Below are 19166 nucleotides of genomic sequence, written 5' to 3' on the forward strand. Positions count from 1 at the left end.
GTCTCTCAGTCAGTGAACGGTCTTCTGATTTCCTTTCACTGAAGTTGGCCCCAAAGGGGACTGGTGGGATCCCAGGAGCAGCTTGAGTGGAGAAGGGTGGGCTTCCACAAAATATGGCAAAATGGCACCATATAGAATGGGAAGGGCAAGCAAAGATTTCCCTGCCCAAAGTCAGAAGCCAGTCCTGAGCACAGAAGCCCAGTTCAGATGTTGGGAGCATCCTGCTTCACGTGGTTTAGTGGAAAGAGCTCAGGCCTGTACTCAAAGGACCTGGGTTCTAATCCCAGCCTTGTTTCTTGCCTCCCGTGTGAAGATGGGCAAGTCCCTACAAACCTTTCTGTGATTCGGTTTCTTCCGGTGTAAAATGGAGATTAAATGCCTCGTTCTCCCTAACCCTTAGACTGCCAGATCCACCTAAGGTCTGGTCTGATTGTAACTATCCCAGTCCTTAGCACAGTACTTGGTATATAGTAATTGCTGAACAAACACCACAAACATTATTATTATTATTATTATTATTATTTCTCGGTCTGCCCCGGGAAACTTCGGGGACCAAAGAATCCCCAAACTCCAGAATCTTAGAGCTGTGAGAACCTTCAGAGGTCATCTGATCCATTCCCCAGCCTTCACACAGAACCCCACATGCTCAGAGAGGGAGATGTTCCTCTGTGACCCACAAAGCTGGAGGGCATCCAGCAGTCCTTGCCTTTTTCGAGGACATCTCCCTCATGCTCCCTGAGACTGAAAGCTTGTTGTGGGTGGGGAACGCGTCCACCAGCTCTGTGGTACTGTACTCTCTTTAGCCCTTAGTGTAGTGCTCTGCACAAAGCAGGAGCTCAATAAATACCACTGAGCGCTTAACCGATGACAGATCTGATTCTTGCCACGTTGGGAGCCAGTTCCAGGTGAGCTGCCCAGTTTCAGAGGCCCAGGATAGAGATCAAGATCAAATTCTCCTACCAGGAAAGGAATGTTTGCTGTTATTAGTCAGAACACAGCAGGGCTGCTCCTGATTCCCTATGATTCCCTCCCTCCACAGGCTCCATGGCAGCAGGGAGCAGGGTGTCAGACATATCTGGAGATGAAAGTGAGGCAGTAGGGTATCTTCTAGACTACGGAGAGCAGCTACTCCAGCTTAAGAAATTCCAGTTTTGGAGTCGGGCAGAAAACTTGTCAGGGCAGGATTTAGGGAGAAATGCAGTTTCCAGGTCAGTTTTGGGGATTTGGATGCCAGGAATTAAAGACAGATCATCAACCGAAAATGGTAATTTTTTGTCATTCAATCATATTCATTCAATCATATTTATTGAGCACTTACCGTGTGCAGAGCACTGTACTAAGCACTTGGAAAGTACGATTTGGTAACAGATAGAGACAATCCCTACCCAACAACGGGCTCACAGTCTAGATTTAGGTTTACATTAGGTTATATTAGGTTTATAGCAGGGAAGCAGCGTGGCTCAGTGGACAGAGCGTGGGCTTGGGAGTCAGAGGTCATGGATTCGAATCCCCACTTCCACTTGTCAGCTGCGTGACCTTGGGCCAGTCACTTAACTTCTCTGGGCCTCAGCGACCTCATCTGTAAAACGGGGATGAAGACTGTGAGCCTCATGTGGGACTACCTGATTACTCTGTGTCTACCCCAGCGCTCAGAACAGTGCTCTGCACATAGTAAGCGCTTAACCAATACCAACATTATTATTATTATTATTATTAGACTTATTGAGCGCTTACTATGTGCAAAGCACTGTATTAAGCTCTAAGGAGAGTACCACACAACAACACATTCCCTGCCCACCATGTTGTCCTGAAGTGACCCTCCCTTCTTTGTTCTCCCTGGGGTCTGTTTCAATCTCTTCCAACATTCTCTTGGGTTTAGGAAAGCTCTATGCCATCAGCCGCTCCGCTCCAATTGATCAGGTGCAGTCTATCATCTATTCCCTAGGGACTCTCTGGATAGGGATCCTCGTAGGTTTCAGTAAGATGTTGGGGTTTTTCCAAGATAAGCAGCAAAGCCAACAGTGGGTCATAATAATGGTCCATTCAGCCCGGGATTCTATCTCGGAGAGGATGTTTGGAGGTCAGGAGGAGAGCTCTTTTGAACAATCATCCTCATGGTTCTATATCGTACTCTCCCAAACACTTAGTACACTGCTCTGCACACAACAAGCAATCAATAAATACCGCTGAATGACCGATTAATCATTAGGGATGGACCACCTAGCCTCCTTAACTTACCCTCAAGTAATCTATTACGGTTCCTTCGATTACGGATCTACCTACACTCCTCCGAGGATGAAGACAGGAACACGCGGCAGAGAATTCCATTATACTTTCTGTCCACTCTGAGGCTTCCTGGGATGGCCCAACTTCTGAAAAGTCGATCCAATCCCAAGGTCCGGTGAATTGGAGCAGTTTAGCTGGTGGAGCTCTGAGCAGCACTTTAAATAACTGCTGAGCGGCCCAGAACGGATCGCAAGATGTACAATGATTCAAAGTAATTTTGGAAATTTGGGGCATCCATCACTTCTTGGCAACTTTGAGCTTTTATTCATTAGCTGTGAGTTTTACTGGGTCTTGCGGAAACATTTATTAGCTTTAAAGTTCTGATTTATCAGCTTCATGGAACTGTCAGAACAGCATCCCTAGCCCTCAAACTCTACTGCTCTGTGGGTTACCCAACCCACAGGCCTCTCAAGGTGGAGGATGAAGACCGGAGGTCGATGCCGGGGAGGCAGCGGGCATCATAAACAGACTCCTCTCCATCTGTGGCTTCCCTCGGGGGGGCACCTCCCTGAAAACCCCAGGTTAGGTCCTGTCAAGTGGGCACCTATTTTTTTAAAATGGTATTTGTTAAGCACTTACTGTGTACCAGACATTGAACTGAGCGGTAGGAGTGATATAAACTAATCTGGTTGGACACGGTCCCTGCCTGTCCTACATAGAGCTTCCAATCTTGATCCCCATTTTACGATGAGGTAAGTGAGGCACAGAGAAGTTAAGAGGCTTTTTTCAATGGTATTTATTAAGTGCTTACTATGTGCCCAGCACTGTACTAAGCGCTGGGGTAGATAGAAGCAAATCGGGCTGGATACAGTCCCGGGCCCTCATGGGGCTCACAGTGTCAATTCCCATTTCACAGAGGTGGCACAGAGAAGTAAAGTGACCTGCCCAAGGTCACCCAGCAGAGAAGTGGCTGAGTCAGTATTAGAACCCATGACCTTCGGACTCCCAGGCCCGCGTTCTATCCGCTAAGCCACGCTGCTTCAAGTGACTTGCCCCAGGTCTCACACGGCAGTCAAATGGCGGAACTCAGGTCCTTCTGACTTCAGGGCCGTACTCTGACCGTCAGTCAGTTTAACAGACTGATTGTTCACCTTGCCTGACGAATTCTTAGAGGTGGCCCATGGGCTATTGAACAGGAACAAGGCAAAAGCTTTTTTTTTTTTTTCTGTAGGATCCCTCTGAAAGGGTTTCCCATTACCTTTGTTATCTTTGTTACTATAGAGGTGAAGAGGGGACTGAAAAATCCAGGACAGGTGCTCTAGAAATGTCAACAGGCGCAGTGGGTGGGCAAACACGGAGGCTGGGGAAAGATACGTTTGCAGAAGAAAGGACTTTTACCAAGCTCCCTGCACCTGCTGGTCCATAGCAGTGGTTCAGTGTTCCCTGACTCTAGTCTTCAGGTCAAATGGGAAGCAGACACTGTAGTATGAGGAGGAGTCAAGAGGTGAGAGGGAGAGGGGGGGATATTAAGAGGATAGAAAGATCACAGGTCAATGAAAACTTCCAGAAAGCAACAGCGGGTGCTCAGTTCCCCGCTGTGTTTCCGGAATCCCGTCCTTCAGGAGAAACACAGGCAGAAAGAAGGCCCTAAAGCCTCCCTGGGCGGGGTCTCAAAGCATCGTCTGGCACATTTAGTGTTTGCCCCAGGTCATTCTCTGCTATTTGTCTGCTGCGTGACCTCGGGTAAGTCACTTGACTTCTGCGGGCCTCAGTTACCTCATCTGTAAAATGGAGATTAAGACTGAGAGCCCTCTGTGGGACACGGGTTGGGTCCAACCTGATTATCTTTTATCTACCCCAGTGCTAAGGACAGTCCCCCGGATACAGTAAGCACTTAACAAACACCATAAAAACAATCCACAGGGGAGGATATCTGCAGGGAGGATGGACCACCTCCTGGAGAGAAAGGCTGATGATGCCCCTTACAGATATCGGACCCACAGGCACAGGTGACATCACAGGCGTTGTGCCAGACCTGCAGCATGACACAGTGTTGCCGAATTGTACATTTCAAGCGCTTAGTACAGTGCTCTGCCCACAGTGAGCACTCAAATAAAATTGAATGAATGTCGTCACCTACCATCTTGTGGAACATCGTTCAAGGCACCCCGTCCCGGAGTGCTCCTCTACGGGCATCCTACCCCACCCCCTTCCTCGATCCAGAACCGATGCATCTCCCTCCCAGGCCCTGATCTCCCACAACGTTCTGCACAGTCCCAGGCACCGGAGTTGAGCGTGGGTTGACGCTACCGACGGGGATGACCGGGAGGAGAGAGGAGATTTTTCCATTTCGACTGTAAAGGACACAGGCCTCCCCACCGTGCACGGAGCTTGACCCAGTCTCAGAGAGCTCCATCTGGGAGGAAGTGGCCCAGCCCATTCCCTCCCCTGGAGCGGCCCAGCTCGTTCCCTCCCCTCGGAGCCATCAGCTTCCCTCCCCGGCCAGGGGAGCAGCGGGGCAGGAGCTGGTGTAATGAGCGGTGAGAGCAGGAGGTGCCTGAGAGCCAAGTGCCTCAGCATGATTTAATTTTCCTAATTACGAGGGACTGGGGACTTGAGAAAATAAAATCACTTTCAACAACAAAGTAGCACCAACTCAATGAGTGTTCCTATTTGTTCAAATCTTTGACAGCTGCAGGTGGAGGGAGAGCTGAATGCCAAGGGCAGCCGGCCTCAGCCACCTGTGATCTGGAAGGCTAGATAGCGGCTTCCACCGAAAGCACTACCAGTTTATGGAAATTTGGTGCCCGGGGCTAACTCGGCTGAAAATGAGAGGCGTAGGAGCACTGGAAAGGATTTCCTTGTTTTGCCGAAGCAAGCCTCTTCTGTTCCAAGAGCGGGGAATCTCTCCCAGTCGGACTCCAGAGAGCTCATGGAGACAGCTCGTTGCCACCAGGCAACAGCAAGAGGCAGAAAGAAAGAGAGAGAGAGAGAGAGAGAGAGAGAGAGTGTGTGTAGGATATGTGTGGTTTAAGGGTGTGTGTGTGTCTGGTTGGGGGGCGAGGATGGCAGTTATGGTCCTTATGGGGACCCGTTGGAAATTTCCCTCGCTTAACTTGCCCCTCTCCTTTTGGATCTCAAAATACAATCTGTTCACGACCGTCACCAAGGACTGACCGAGTGTTCATAGGGACCAAGCATTGGAGTTGGGATACCCCAGAAAGAAGCTGGCAGAAGGATCAAGATCTCTCTCTCTCTCTCTCTGTCTCTCTATAATAATAATAATAATGTTGGTATTTGTTCAGCGCTTACTATGTGCCGAGCACTGTTCTAAGCGCTGGGGTAGACACAGGGGAATCAGGTTGTCCCACGTGGGGCTCACAGTCTTCATCCCCATTTTACAGATGAGGGAACTGAGGCACCGAGAAGTGAAGTGACTTGCCCAGAGTCACACAGCCGACACGTGGCCGAGCCGGGATTCGAACCCACGACCTCTGACTCCAAAGCCCGTGCCCTACACGCCCTCTTCTCTCAAGGTTTTAGTGGACGAGAATGCGAAACCTCGAGAACATAAACAAGGCCATTCCGGGGTCGGACCCCATAATCCATCCATCCCAATATTGTGTCTTGGATGCTTGGAGGAACGGTGGGATGATTGTCTTATTGGATGTTCATCCTGGTCGTTAGGGACAGACCAACTAACATCCCTAATTGTGCTGCTGACAACCGTCACGGACGGCTCAACCGTGAATTTACCCACACCCCCCTCTACCTGCTCATATTTTTGATCTGCAACCAACCCGAGTGATCCACCTTTTACATTTAGAGGTGTTGGCTTTCGTTCGTTCTTACCTTACCTCCCTCAGGCTACAGTGATCTCTCCTGTGCACATGTTGTCCCGACCACCCCCTGGCCAGGGATTTGGTGAGCGGCAATTCCATGCTCCTCCTGTCTACCGCAATTCCCCCCCGCCCGCTGCAATGCCAGGGACCCAGACAAGGCACCTCCTCTGTTCTTGGGGTGAGAAGCCAGAGTGGCCACGGATCAACGACAGTCCTCTGGAGCCCATCCAGAACAATAGTCCGGCACTCCCAGCATGACACCCGGTGCAAGCTGGGGAGAGCGGCAAACTGCCAGAATACGTCAGCTCCACCGGCCCTCCCCGTCCCGCCCCAGATGGGAAGTCACTGGCATCAGGAGAGATCAGCGAGTTTTCCTAGATGGTTATGAAATGTCCCGGTTTGGGTTGGGAAGCGGAAACAACTTCCTCATGGGTCTATAGCACCACTCCCCCAGGAAGGCTGGAGCAATCTGCTGCCAGTTTCCTGTTCCTTGGAGTAAGCAAGACTTTGGGTCAAGAAGCGGTTAAAAATGCAAAAAAGCCGCTAGTTTTGATAAAGAAAAATGCAGCTGCAACATCTGTTTGACTCTTGTTTGCAGCTTCATCAACGCTAAGTGGTCAATAAATCAGACTGGCATGGCGTTCCGTTTCTTCTGGGGCTCGGTCATTAATCTAGTGCCGGTTCTCATGAAAAATGAAGGAGAGAGGCCGTGTGATAGTGAAAATGTATACATTATCCAGAAAGTAATAATAGCGTGTAATAGTGCTGTAGACCTCCCAACACGCAGCCTGAAAGAGAGGCCCGGCATTCTATGCTGCCAGTTATATAAAATGTAAATTAGCCAAGTAAATCAGCTATTGTTTGTGCCACCAGCCTATTTTATTATTGTATTTTTCATATTAGCACCATTTATGCAGACTCTGAAGGCTGCCACAAGCCACGCTGGAGCCAGCCGAGCTTTTCTGGTACCTGGGTTTTTAATCAACAACGAGGGCAGGAGCACATGAAACGGGAGCGCAAAGCCGGCAGAAAAGGCAGGATTTATTAGAGGATGAATAAACGATGGCGACAAAAGCGGTTCAAAGCTATGCGTGTCAAAGGCCTGGGAGAGAGGGAGAGAAATCTCGCCTCCCAGACCACCTCCCTTCTCGCCCCTCTGAATCCAACCCCAAAGCCAGGCCCTGGTTTGCCCCGGTCATGTTTCTCATCAGACCGGCCGACCGTCGGGATAAATACATGAGGTTGGAGGCTGAAGGCTCCTCACAGAGGGGATCCGAGCTGTCTGGGGAAGAAGGAGCATCAGAAATATCTTCTGTCTCCCGGACGCCAGGCGAGAGGCTTCCGAGAAGCCTCTGTGAGCTGAGAGGCTGCCTCATGGCTGCCTCATTCAATCCTTCTGCCATACTGGGATTGCCAGCTTTCAGTCGGTCCCCTCATGGCTTTGGGTCAAGGTCAGCCGGTCTCTGGCAGTAGAGGTGAGCTGGAGAGGAGAGCGCTGCATTAGAGAAGATGGGCGATCGGCATAGCTTAGTGAAAAGAGCCCGAGCTTGGGAGTCAGAGGACCTGGGTTCTAATCTCAGCTCTGCCAACGGCCTGCTGTGGGCAAGTCACTTAACTTCTCTGGGCCTCACTCTCCTCATCTGTAAGATGGGGATTCAGTGTCTGTTCTCCCTCCCACTTAGACTGGGAGTCCCATGTGGGACAGGGACTGTGTCCAATCTGATTATCTCATGTCTACTCTAGTGCTTAGAATAGTGCTTGACTCACAATATGCCCTTGGTCCTCCAGACTGAAAGCTCCTTGTGTGCGGGCAGTCTGTCAATTACATTTATTGAGTGCTTACTTCGGGCAGAGCACTGTACTTAGCACTTGGGAGCGTACAATATAACAATAGACAGACAGACTCCCCGCCCACCGTGAGTTTACAGTCCAGAGACGGAGACAGGCACTAATATAAATAATTTACAGATTTAGGGAACATGTCTACCAACTCTGGTGAATGTACGCTCTCACGTACTGAATACAGGGCTCTGCAAACAGTAAGTGCTCAAAAAATGTGATCAAGTGGTCAAAAACACAATAATAATAACGATAATGATTAATAATCTTGGTATTTGTTAAGTGCTTACTATGTGTAGAGCACTGTTCTAAGCGCTGGGGTAGATACAGGGGAATCAGGTTGTCCCACGTGGGGCTCACAGTCATAATCCCCATTTTACAGATGAGGTAGCTGAGGCACAGAGAAGTTAAGTGACTTGCCCACAGTCACACAGCTGACAAGTGGCAGAGCCGGGATTCGAACCCATGACCTCTGACGCCCAAGCCCGGGCCCTTTCCACTGAGCCACGCAATAATAACAACAATAATAATGACGATGAGCTCAGTTCCCAGCCAGGACAAGCACCACCGAGGACAGTCTCTTTGGGAAGGATGGAGCCCATTTCTTGCTCTCTTTGGGTGGGTTGTCCTTGCTTCTGGGCTTCTCTAAGCCGTTCTAGGTTTCTCCACGATGCACTTGGGTCTGTGACCTTTGGGCACTTGGTATTTGTTCCGCCCTCAGCCCCAGAACATTTATGTATATATTTATAAATTATATTATAAATTACTAAATGTCTGTCTTCCACGATAGACTGTAAGCTCGTTGCGGGCGGGGAACGTATCTATTGTCTCGGTTGTATTGCTCTCCCAAACGTAAGCATTTGTATCGTGTTCTGCACACAGTGAGCACTCAATAAATATCATCGACTAATAAACTGATTGATTAGTCCTAAGCTCATTGCCTACCCTTTTCCCACACTTGGGTGTCTTCTGCTCTCCCTCTCCAAATGGAGGTTTTTTTGCTTTTTTCAAAATGGTAGTTGTTAATCATCAATCGGACTAATTCTCTGGAGAAGAGATTAATGCTAGAAAAACTCCAGGGAAAACGTGGAAGAGGCAGACCACCAGCTAGACGGACAGAAACCATAACAACGGTAACAGAAGAACCGATAGCAAGGTTATGGATTCTGGCAGAAGACAGGACGTTCTGGAGAAAATTTATCCGTAGGGTTGCTATGAATCGGAAATGACTCGATGGCATTTGATAATAATAATAACAATTTGTTAAGGAGGTATTATGTGCCAAGCACTGCACTAAGCGCTGAGTTCTCCTACCCTTCTTCTCCATCAAGTTGGAGAATGTAGAACAAAACAGGGCAGGCTCCACCTAATCTGCTGCGGTCAAGTATGCCTGGTCAGAGACCTCTCCTCTGGGGACACAGTTTCCATCCGCATGTTATCCATCTTACACCCTCTGCCCCTCTTGCTACGTATCAGATGGATCCTCAGTCCAAAGCTATCCGTTTGCCAGATTGCAAGGACCTGCCACTCTGCCACTCAACTTTTACTTAAGTCTACTGATACTATTTCTACTCTCCTAATAATAATTGTGGTATTGGTTAAGCACCTACTATGTGTCAAGCACTATATACTAAATGCTGGGGTAGATACAAGTTGAACAAGTTCCCCATATGGCTCATAGTCTAAGTAGGAGGGAGAACAGGTATTGTATCCCCATTTTGCCGATGTGGGAACTGAGGCACAGAGAAATGAAGTGACCTACCCCAGGTCACACGGTAGGTCAGTGGTGGAGCCGGTATTAGCGCCCAGGTCCTCTGATGCCCCAGCCCATGCTCTGTTCACTTGGCCATGCTCCTTCTCAAAGCCACATTACCTCCAAAATCCCAGCAGGATTCAGAAAGTTCTCTTCATTCATTCATTCGTTCATTCATTCACTCATTCTCTAAGCTGTTGTAGGTTTCTCCACGATGCACTTGGGTCTGTGACCTTTGGGCATTTGGTATTTGTTCCACCCTCAGCCCCAGAGCATTTATGTATATATTTATAAATTATAAATTACTTACTAAATGTCTATCTCCCACTATAGACTGTAAGCTCTATATGCTGTATTCCCAAACGTGCAAGATTGCTCTGAAGATGAAAAGCCCTAGATAAGAGCCTACAAGTGTTATTGTCATCACTACCTAATTACCACGAATTTCCAAATCCCCTGGAAATGGTCATTCATTCACTCTACTCACTAACTGGCTCATTCATTCAACTCATTCCATTCAAAAATATATTATCAAGCATCTATTTTGTGTCAAGCACTGTTCTAGGAAGTTGGGAAAGAACATTAAAAGTAAAAGACAAGGTTCCTGCCCTTGAAAGTTAACACTCTAAAGGTAACTATTCCATTAGCCATAGTCCATTCTGCTTGACAATGGAAGGATGGTACAGGACCCCGTACCCTGGGAGTGTAAATTTAGTCATCATTAGCATCAGTGGTATTGAGCACTTAAAAAAGAAATGGATATCAACCGCTCTGAAGCCAAGCTAACAGAGATCTGAGTCCAGATCTGTCTTGTAAATAGCCCCAGTTAGTACCGAGGTTGGAATTTCAGCCTGTTCAGACAGAATGTTGAATTTCTTTCCCTTATTCCATGAGTTTCTCCATAGGATGTGTCATAGGTTGGCGGGAAGCGGGGTGGGATGGGCTGGAGGGGAAGGAGAAGAAGAGAGAAAAGGATGGAAGGATCATAAAACCGGGAACCGCTCTGTCCTTTTAGGTCTTACATACAGTCCTCTGAGAGTTATCAGCAAAATGTAAATGAGCAACACTGTTTACTGGTCCTAGATGGGAAAGTTCCATGCTCTCTGACTATTTACTTTCTACCTCCCATGGACAGAGAGGTCACGCTTGCTCAAGTGGCAGCTGAAGACACAGGATAAACAACGGGATCTCTCGTGAAAGCCCGGGCAGCGAGATTCTGGGGGAACCAACAGCACTTAGCTCCCTCCCAGGGAGGCTAGAAGGGCTAATGAGTTAATCCTGGTAAAGTGCTCTGAAGATGAAAAGCCCTAGATAAGAGCCTACAATTGTTATTGTCATCATTACCTAATTACCACGAATTTCCAAATCCCCTGGAAATGGTTAAACAGTTTCCACCAGGCAGGAGGCACCAGGTGGGCCTTGAGAGGCTCTCAACCCAGGCAGCTCCCGAAAGGCTCCTTCAAATGGGTAGGCAGAGAGCTGACTCGGGAGGCTGGTGAGAAGGCAGAAAATATTCCCCCGGAGACTCCTGCTGTTGCTGCTGCTGCTTTGGGTTCTGGCCTGGGTTCTAATCCCAGCTCCACCACCTGTGTGACCTTGGGCAAGCCATTTAATTTATCTGTGCCTCCGTTTCTTCATCTGTAAAATGAGAATTCAAAGCCTGTTTTCCCTCCGACCTAGACGCTGAGCCCCACGTGGCACAGGGACTGTGTCCAACTGATAACCTGCATCTACCCCAGTACTTAGAACAGCGTTTGACATATAGTAAGCACTCGACAAAAGAATAATGACAATAATAATAACGACAAAAATAATGAAAAATAGAGTTCTTGGGCTCTGGCGGGGATCCCGAAAGACTCATTCCCCACAGGCAGGAAAAGAAATGAGGGTAGAGAGGCAGCCATTATCAATCAATCGTATTTCAATCAATTATATTCATTTAGAGCTTACTGTTTGCACAGCACTAAGTCCTTGAGAGACTGCATTGTAACAAGGTACCAGAATTGGTAGAAGATTTCCCTTAACCTATCTCCATCCCTGAAGACATACCGGGGGGGCACTATTTCACCTTGGCTTACTGTGCCCTGGGTTTGGATGTGAGTTTAGTACAGTATTGCTTTGTGATTAATTGGTAGACGGTCAATAAATATCACTGGTTGAATGACAGATGGATTGACTGAATGATGGATGGATTGGTTGAATGGAATTGCTGGTTTTCATCCATCCTACATCTGACTTTAACCCGGAACTAATTTTCATGAAACTGTCACTCCAGAGTGTCATCGGAACTAGGGCCTGTGATTGGTCCAAAGTAATTTATTTGCTATTATTTTAATGAGATGTTCTTCCCCTTGACTCTATTTATTGCCATTGTTCTTGTCTGCCTCCCCCGATTAGACCGTAAGCCCGTCGGAGGGCAGGGACCGTCTCTATCCGTTGCCGATTTGTCCATTCCAAGCGCTTAGTACAGTGCTCTGCACATAGTAAGAGCTCAATAAATACTACTGAATGAATGAATGAATGAATGAATGAATGAAAAGACCCCGGGTCCTTCCCTAGGGGCCACCACGGTTCAAGCTGGCCAGGGAAATCAGCTCAGGAGAAATATATAACACTAGCAGTGAGAATGAAGAGGCCTGAGACTCCCTCAGCTTTGAGAATGGAATGCATCCCCTCCATCTGTATCTTTCTTTCCTTTCTGACAGCCTTAGATCAGCCTCTGAGCCATTCCTATTTGGGCTCTTTTTTGTTTGATTTGTTTTAATGGTATTTCTTAAGCACCTACTATGTGCCATACACTCTGCTGAGCGCTGGGGTAGAAAGAAGTGGATCAGGTTGGATCCAGTCCATGTCCATCACGGGGCTCACAGTCTTAATCTCCATTTGACAGAGGACATGACCGAGGCACAGAGAAATGAAGTGACTTGGCCAACGTCACACAGCAGACAGGGGATGGAGCTGGGATTAGAAACGAGGTCCTCCGAATCACATTCTGAGCTGTTTTCACCAGGCCAAGCCGCTCTTTCCTTCCTGGACCTGCTTTTTTCTCTACTGCTTTCTGCGGCCAATTTTTAGGGCTGATAGAGTTTCTGCTACTGCTTTTGACCGTGACACCCATAATCCCATGTAGAAAGGACATGCTCTCCCCTCCGGCTGGAAGGCGCTTCACCGATCAGTCTCAGACTTCCTGCCTCTCCCTACCTCCCTGCTGGCTCTCTTTAATAATGTTGGTATTTGTTAAGCGCTTACTATGTGCCGAGCACTGTTCTAAGCGCTGGGGTAGACATAGGGGAATCAGGTTGTCCCACGTGGGGCTCACAGTCTTCATCCCCATTTTACAGATGAGGGAACTGAGGCACAGAGAAGTTAAGTGACTCGCCCACAGTCACACAGCCGACAAGTGGCAGAGCTGGGATTCGAACTCATGAGCCCTGACTCCAAAGTCCGCGCTCTTTCCACTGAGCCACGCTGCTTCCCCAGGGGGAATCTTTAGGGGCAGATTGCCTCATCAAACCCTTGGACTGACTCTTTTTGCCCATAATACACGTGAGGCATGATGCTGTGGTGAGTGACTTTCTTTCACTTAATTCTTCGTGGGTTATTTCCGCATTCATCCTCGCAGCATTCTTCAAAAGACAGGGAGGTTGAGTGATTGGTCCAAAGTAATTTAGCGAAATTAGAAAGGAGGCTGGACCTGGGACATGGTACCTCCTATGTCCTAAGTCACTGCTCCCCTAGAACATTATTCATTCAATCGTATTTACTGAGCGCTTACTTGTGTGCAGACCACCATACTCAGCGCTTGAAAGTACAATTCAGCAGCAAATAGAGATAATCCCTACCAACGGACTCACAGTCTAAATGCTTCATTTCTTGACCCACTCCTCCCCCTCAATCAATTAATCAGTCAGTGGAATTTACTGAGCACTTACTGTGTGCAGAGCACTGCAGTAAGAGCTTGGGACAGGACCTGGGTTCTAATCCCAGTTCCATCACTTGTCTGTTCTGTGGCCGTGCATTCATTCATTCATTCCCTCAATAGCATTTAGTGAGCGCTTACTATGTGCAGACCACTGGGAATGTACAATTTGGCAACAGATAGGGACAATCCCTTCCCAATGACGGGCTCACAGTCTAAACGGGGGAGACAGACAGCAAAGCAAAACGGAAACAAAACAAAACAAGACAACATTATCGAGATAAATAGAATCAAGGAGAGGTACACCTCATTAACAAAATAAATAGGGTACTAAATAATGTATACAAATGAGCACAGTACTGAGGGGAGGGGAAGGGGGAAGAGCAGAAGGAGGGAGGGGGGAATGGGGAGGGGAGGAGGAGCAGAGGGAAGGGGGGGGGTCAGTCTGGGAAGGCCTCCTGGACGAGGTGAGCTCTCAGTAGGGCTTTGAAGAGGGGAAGAGAGTTACTTTGGCAGATGTGAGGAGGGAGGGCGTGCCAGGACAGCAGTGGGACTTGGGCCAGGGATTGACGGCGGGACAGGTGCGAACGGGGGACCGTGAGGAGGTGAGCGGCAGAGGAGCGGAGTGTCCGGGGTGGGCTGTAAAAGGAGAGAAGGGAGGTGAGGTAGGAGGGGGCAATGTGATGGAGAGCTTTGAAGCCAAGAGTGAGGAGTTTTTGTTTCGTGCGAAGGTTGATAGGCAACCACTGGAGGTTTTTGAGGAGGGGAGTGACATGCCCAGAGCGTTTCTGTAGGACGATGATCCGGGCAGCGGAATGAAGAATAGACTGGAGTGGGGAGAGACAGGAGGAAGGGAGATCAGAGAGGAGGTTGACACAATAATCCAGTCGGGATACAATGAGAGCTTGTACCAACACGACAGCCGTTTGGGTGGAGAGGAAAGGGTGGATCTCGGCGATATTGTAAAGGTGAGACCGGCAGGTGTTGGTGACGGATTGGATGTGTGGGGTGAATGAGAGAGCCTTGGGCAAGTCTCTTCATTTCTCTGTGCCTCAGTGACCTCATCTACAAAATGGGGATTAAGACTGTAAGCCCAATGTGGGACAGGGGCCGTGTCTGACCCGAATATCTTGCATCTACCCCAGTGCTTACAACAGTGCCTGGAACATATTAAGGGCCTTAACCAATACCGCAATAATTATAACAGATGAGTATACACATTCTCTGCCCACTAGGCCCAGTCCTGAGCTGTGGGTGTCAAAGAGAGTCCAGATGTTGTCAGGTGGGAGGAGCAGAAAGGAAGAAGTAGAGCTGCTCTGTGGCCTGGGGTTGGCCGAGGGATCGTTTTTATTAGGCGGAACAGAGGAGAGAGCAACAGAAAGGGAGAGAGTGAGGGACGATGTGCAATACTAGCCCTCAGGATGCTGCACTGGTTGCTTCAATCTCCAGAGAAGCCAGAGCCACATCTGAAAAAAGAGGTAGGGTGGAGAGAACCGGCGTGGCCTAATGGAAGGCACCCAGCCCTAGGAGACAGCGACCCTGAGTTCTAATCCCAGTTCTGACACTTGCCTGCCGTATGACCTTCGGGAAATCACTTAATTTCTCTGGGCCCCAGTTTCCTCCTCTGTAAAATGAGGTTTAGAGACCCCTCTCCTTAACGTGTGAGCCCCGTGTGGGACAGAGACTCCAACGCGGCGGGAATCAGCGAGGCTCAGCGGAAAGAGCGCGGGCTAGGGGGTCAGAGGTCGTGGGTTCTGATCCCGGCTCTGCCACTCGTCAGCTGTGTGACTTCGGGCAAATCGCTTAACTTCTCTAGGCCTCGGTTCCCTCATCTGTAAAATGGGGATGAAGACCGTGAGCACTGATTACCTTGTACTACCCCAGCGCTTGGAACAGTGCTTCACACGTAGTAAGTGCTTAACAAATGCCATCATTATTATTATCATCCCACCTATCTTGCATCTACTGTAGCGGTTGGCATAAAGTAAGTGCTTAATGAAGACCACAATTATTATCATTATCCTTATTGTTGGGGGTCGGGGTGAGGTGGAGGGGGTGGAGCGGTCAGTTTTCCCTCAGTGGATGTTGGAGCTTGTGAACTCAGGTTTGATCCCTGTCTGGACATAGAGAGGGCCACCGGGTTGCGGGGGTGGGGGTGTTATTCTATTAAATTCCATCCAAACCCCAGTTGCTGGGCCCCTCACACCCCTGACAGATGGCCGGCCGGCCATGGCAGCGAAGGATGAGTTGTGTCGAGCTTGGAAGGCTTCTAACGGATTTTTATGCTCCGGGAACGGTATCGTGGAGATCCCCAGCAATTGTTTTAGAGGGAATCATGATTAAATTGGGCTGTACGTTTTTTTAATGTGTTCCCTCGCTCCTCTTTAATACCTTGGTAGGACGAGATAAAGTGTAATCACTAAAAGTAATTGTGGCGCGCTACATTTTATATCTTGAAAGGCTGACTGGGGGTTAACAGAGACACTGCGGGGCAAGGTTTGGATTGGAAAATCCGGTTTTTCTTTTTGTTATTTTCGTTTTAAATCCTTCTATATCTTTCTCCTTTCTCCAGTGACTCCTGGTGCACACTGATAACCCAAAAGACTCCTTCAGTAATAACCGTACCTGTTCCTCTAATGACGGGGGGATATTCTGGAGACGCCTTCCGGCCCGGCTCCCCCGGTCCCATCCCTCTCCCCAGGCGGGGAACCGGCGGAGCTGTGTCCTTGCTGTAAAGACCGAGTTGTCCCCCAAACCCGCCTGGGTTGACAGGCTGAATATCAACATGAATCAAGTCTCGATCTTCCCCGCTTCATCCCCTGTGGCTGTAAAGGCAGCAGCAGGCGATAAGACGCCCCGCGGCCCCTCCTGACGGCCCAACGGAGACGACAAGGGGACTCGGGGAGAGCTCTTGAGTTCTCCGCTCCCTCCTTGAAACTTTCCTGGCAGATGCCAAAGGCACAGCGCCGGCGGGAGATGGGCCCCGCCAGAAAGACGGAGATGTTTTGTCACGTGCACACTGCCGGGAATTTTAAGTCCCTGTGGGTCTGATCAGGGATTACCAGTTTTGTCTATCCATCAGCCAACATGTCTACCAACTCTGTTGTGGTGTATTCCCCCCAGCGATCAGTACAGTGCCTGGTATGTAGAAAGCATTTCACAAATGCCACGATTATTATGATTATTATTACAGTGCTCTGCACAGAGTAAGCGCTCAGAAAGGCGACGGATTGATTGATTGGGACTGCCTGTGCTTGCCCCTTAGGTGGCCTTGAGCCTGATTCCACATCCTGTGCCAGGGGAAATCACCACAACGAGAGGAGGCGGGGGCTGGAGCCAGAGTCCAACGCCCGATCGACGTGCACATCTGTGAGCTGCTCATCGCAGCCTTGCAATCCCACGGTCGGCAGCGCTTGCAAATCAAGGGCCAGTTTAATTTAACAATCACGTTGGTATTTGTTAAGCGCTTACTATGTGCGGAGCGCTGTTCTAAGCGCTGGGATAGATTTACAGGGTAATCAGGTTGTCCCACGTGAGGCTCACGGTCTCCATCCCCATGAGGTAACCGAGGCACAGAGAAGTTAAGTGACTTGCCCACAGTCACACAGCTGACAAGGGGCAGAGCGGGGATTCGAACCCACGACCTCTGACTCCCAAGCCCGTGCTCTTTCCATTAAGCCACGCTGCTTAAACCCAAGGGTCTGCTGAGGTTCTCTGTCCACCCCTGAGCCCACCAGCCTCTCCACGAGGTCAGAGAGAGGTGCGTGCTGTATTATACTTTCCTAAGTGCTCAACTCATCTATCCCCCTGCTGACCCCTTTCCCATATCTTCCCTCTCTTCTGGAACTCCCTGCCCCTCTATATACGCTAGACCAAAGCCTCATTAAGAGCACATCTCCTCCAAGAGGCCTTCCCCATTTGAGCCCTCTTCTCCCCACCTCCTCTCCGTTCTGCATTATCTAGGCACTTGTTTCTGTATTCATTCATTCAATCGTATCTATTGAGCACTCACTGTGTACACAGCACTGCACTAAGCGCTCGGAAAGTACAAGTCAGCAATAAAGAGAGAGACGATCCCTGCCCACACTAAACTTACATTCTAGAGAAGGGGAGACAGAACCAATAAACAGACATCACTGTAAATAAATAGAAGTTTAGATATATACACATCAAAACAAGTACCCTTTGGACACTTGGTATTCACCCTACACTCAGCCCCACAGCACTTGTGTACATATCTGTCATTTATTTATTTATTTATCTATTTATTTATTTATATATATTAACACTAATATAAATAAATACAGTCACCCCTTCTAGACCGTACGCTTGTTGTGGGCAGGGAACGTATCTACCAACTCAGCTGTATTAGAACTCTCCCAGGCACGTAGTACAGTGCTCTGCACCAGTAAGTACTGAATAAATACTATTGATTGATTGAGTGCACACATAAAACACTCAGTAAATACCACTGACTGATCCATTGATTACACACTGTAGGGACTCAATACATACCACTGATTGATTGATTGATTGATTGATTGATTGAATGTACATAGCAAGAGGTCAATAAATGCCACCGATTGATTGAGTGGCGTAGCAGGAGGGGCCATCAGAGCCCCGGAGCCAAGGTCACATCAGCTCAGTAGGGTATGCGGTCCGCAGACAACTTAGGAGAAGCAGCATGGCCTAATGGTTACAGTATGGGCTCGGGAGTCAAAACGACCTGGTTCTAATCCCAGCTCTGCCACATGTCTGCTGTGTGACAAGTCACTTCACTTCTCTGGTCTTCAGTTACCTCATCTGTAAAATGGGAATAAGAGTGTGAGTGCCATGTGGGGCAGGGACTGTGCCCCACCTGATGAACTTGTATCTACTCCAATGCTTAGAATAGTGCTTGGCTCGTAGTAAGCGCTTAACAAGTACCATGATTATTATTATTCCGTTGGAGCCGCTGCCCTGCAGGACCTCAAACTGGAGAGGGAAATGGAAGAGATGGAACGAGGGGTAGGGAGTGTTTTAGCCAGAGAAACCCACCTCTGGATCAATCGATCAATGGTAATTACAGAACAGGCGGACACATTCCCTGCCCATAACGAGCTTACAGTCTAGATCATTTGTAGATGTCCCGGAAACCCCTTCAACGGGCCTGGAGCTCGCTGTTATGCACATTTACACTGGGGTGGTCTTGGTCTTCTCTTTCGCTAACTGGCACTCTCTGTTATTTGTGGTTTTGCGAGAGATTAAGCCACACCAGCCTTTATGCCTGACGGACGCTGATTTCCCATCAAAGCCCTGGGGACTCAACACTGGCAACATCCCCTCACATGAGAGACTCTGGCAGACAATTCTCTCCTCCCCCCGGCTTACCCCAGAGCACAAAATTTCTCTGACAGGAGTCCATCCCTTCCATCCTCCATTGTGGAGGTAGCCTTGGCCGCTGCTGGAATGGAAGGAGAAAACAATGTGGCCCAGTGGATTAGAGCACAGGCCTGGGAGTCCAAAGGACCTGGGTTCTAATTCCTGCTGTGTGACCTGGGGCAATTCACTTCATTTCCCTGGGGCTCAGTTATCTAATCTAGAAAAT

At 48.8% G+C, this 19166-nt stretch overlaps 1 protein-coding gene and 1 long non-coding RNA gene across 8 annotated transcripts in view; both read right to left on the minus strand.

The window, feature by feature from the left end:
* CAMTA1 (calmodulin binding transcription activator 1) overlaps positions 1 to 19166 on the minus strand; it is a 1175303-nt gene that overhangs the window by 197035 nt on the left and 959102 nt on the right. The gene's annotated exons all lie outside the window — the stretch shown is intronic.
* The window catches only part of LOC103169985, a 78010-nt gene continuing 65934 nt past the window's right edge, over positions 7091 to 19166 (minus strand). The window contains exon 2 of the long non-coding RNA XR_485898.2: positions 7091 to 7548. This is a non-coding gene — a long non-coding RNA (uncharacterized LOC103169985). The remainder of the gene's footprint in view (positions 7549 to 19166) is intronic.

The sequence above is a fragment of the Ornithorhynchus anatinus genome, chromosome 5 (genome assembly GCF_004115215.2).
Source record: "Ornithorhynchus anatinus isolate Pmale09 chromosome 5, mOrnAna1.pri.v4, whole genome shotgun sequence".
Taxonomy (NCBI): Eukaryota; Metazoa; Chordata; class Mammalia; order Monotremata; family Ornithorhynchidae; genus Ornithorhynchus; species Ornithorhynchus anatinus.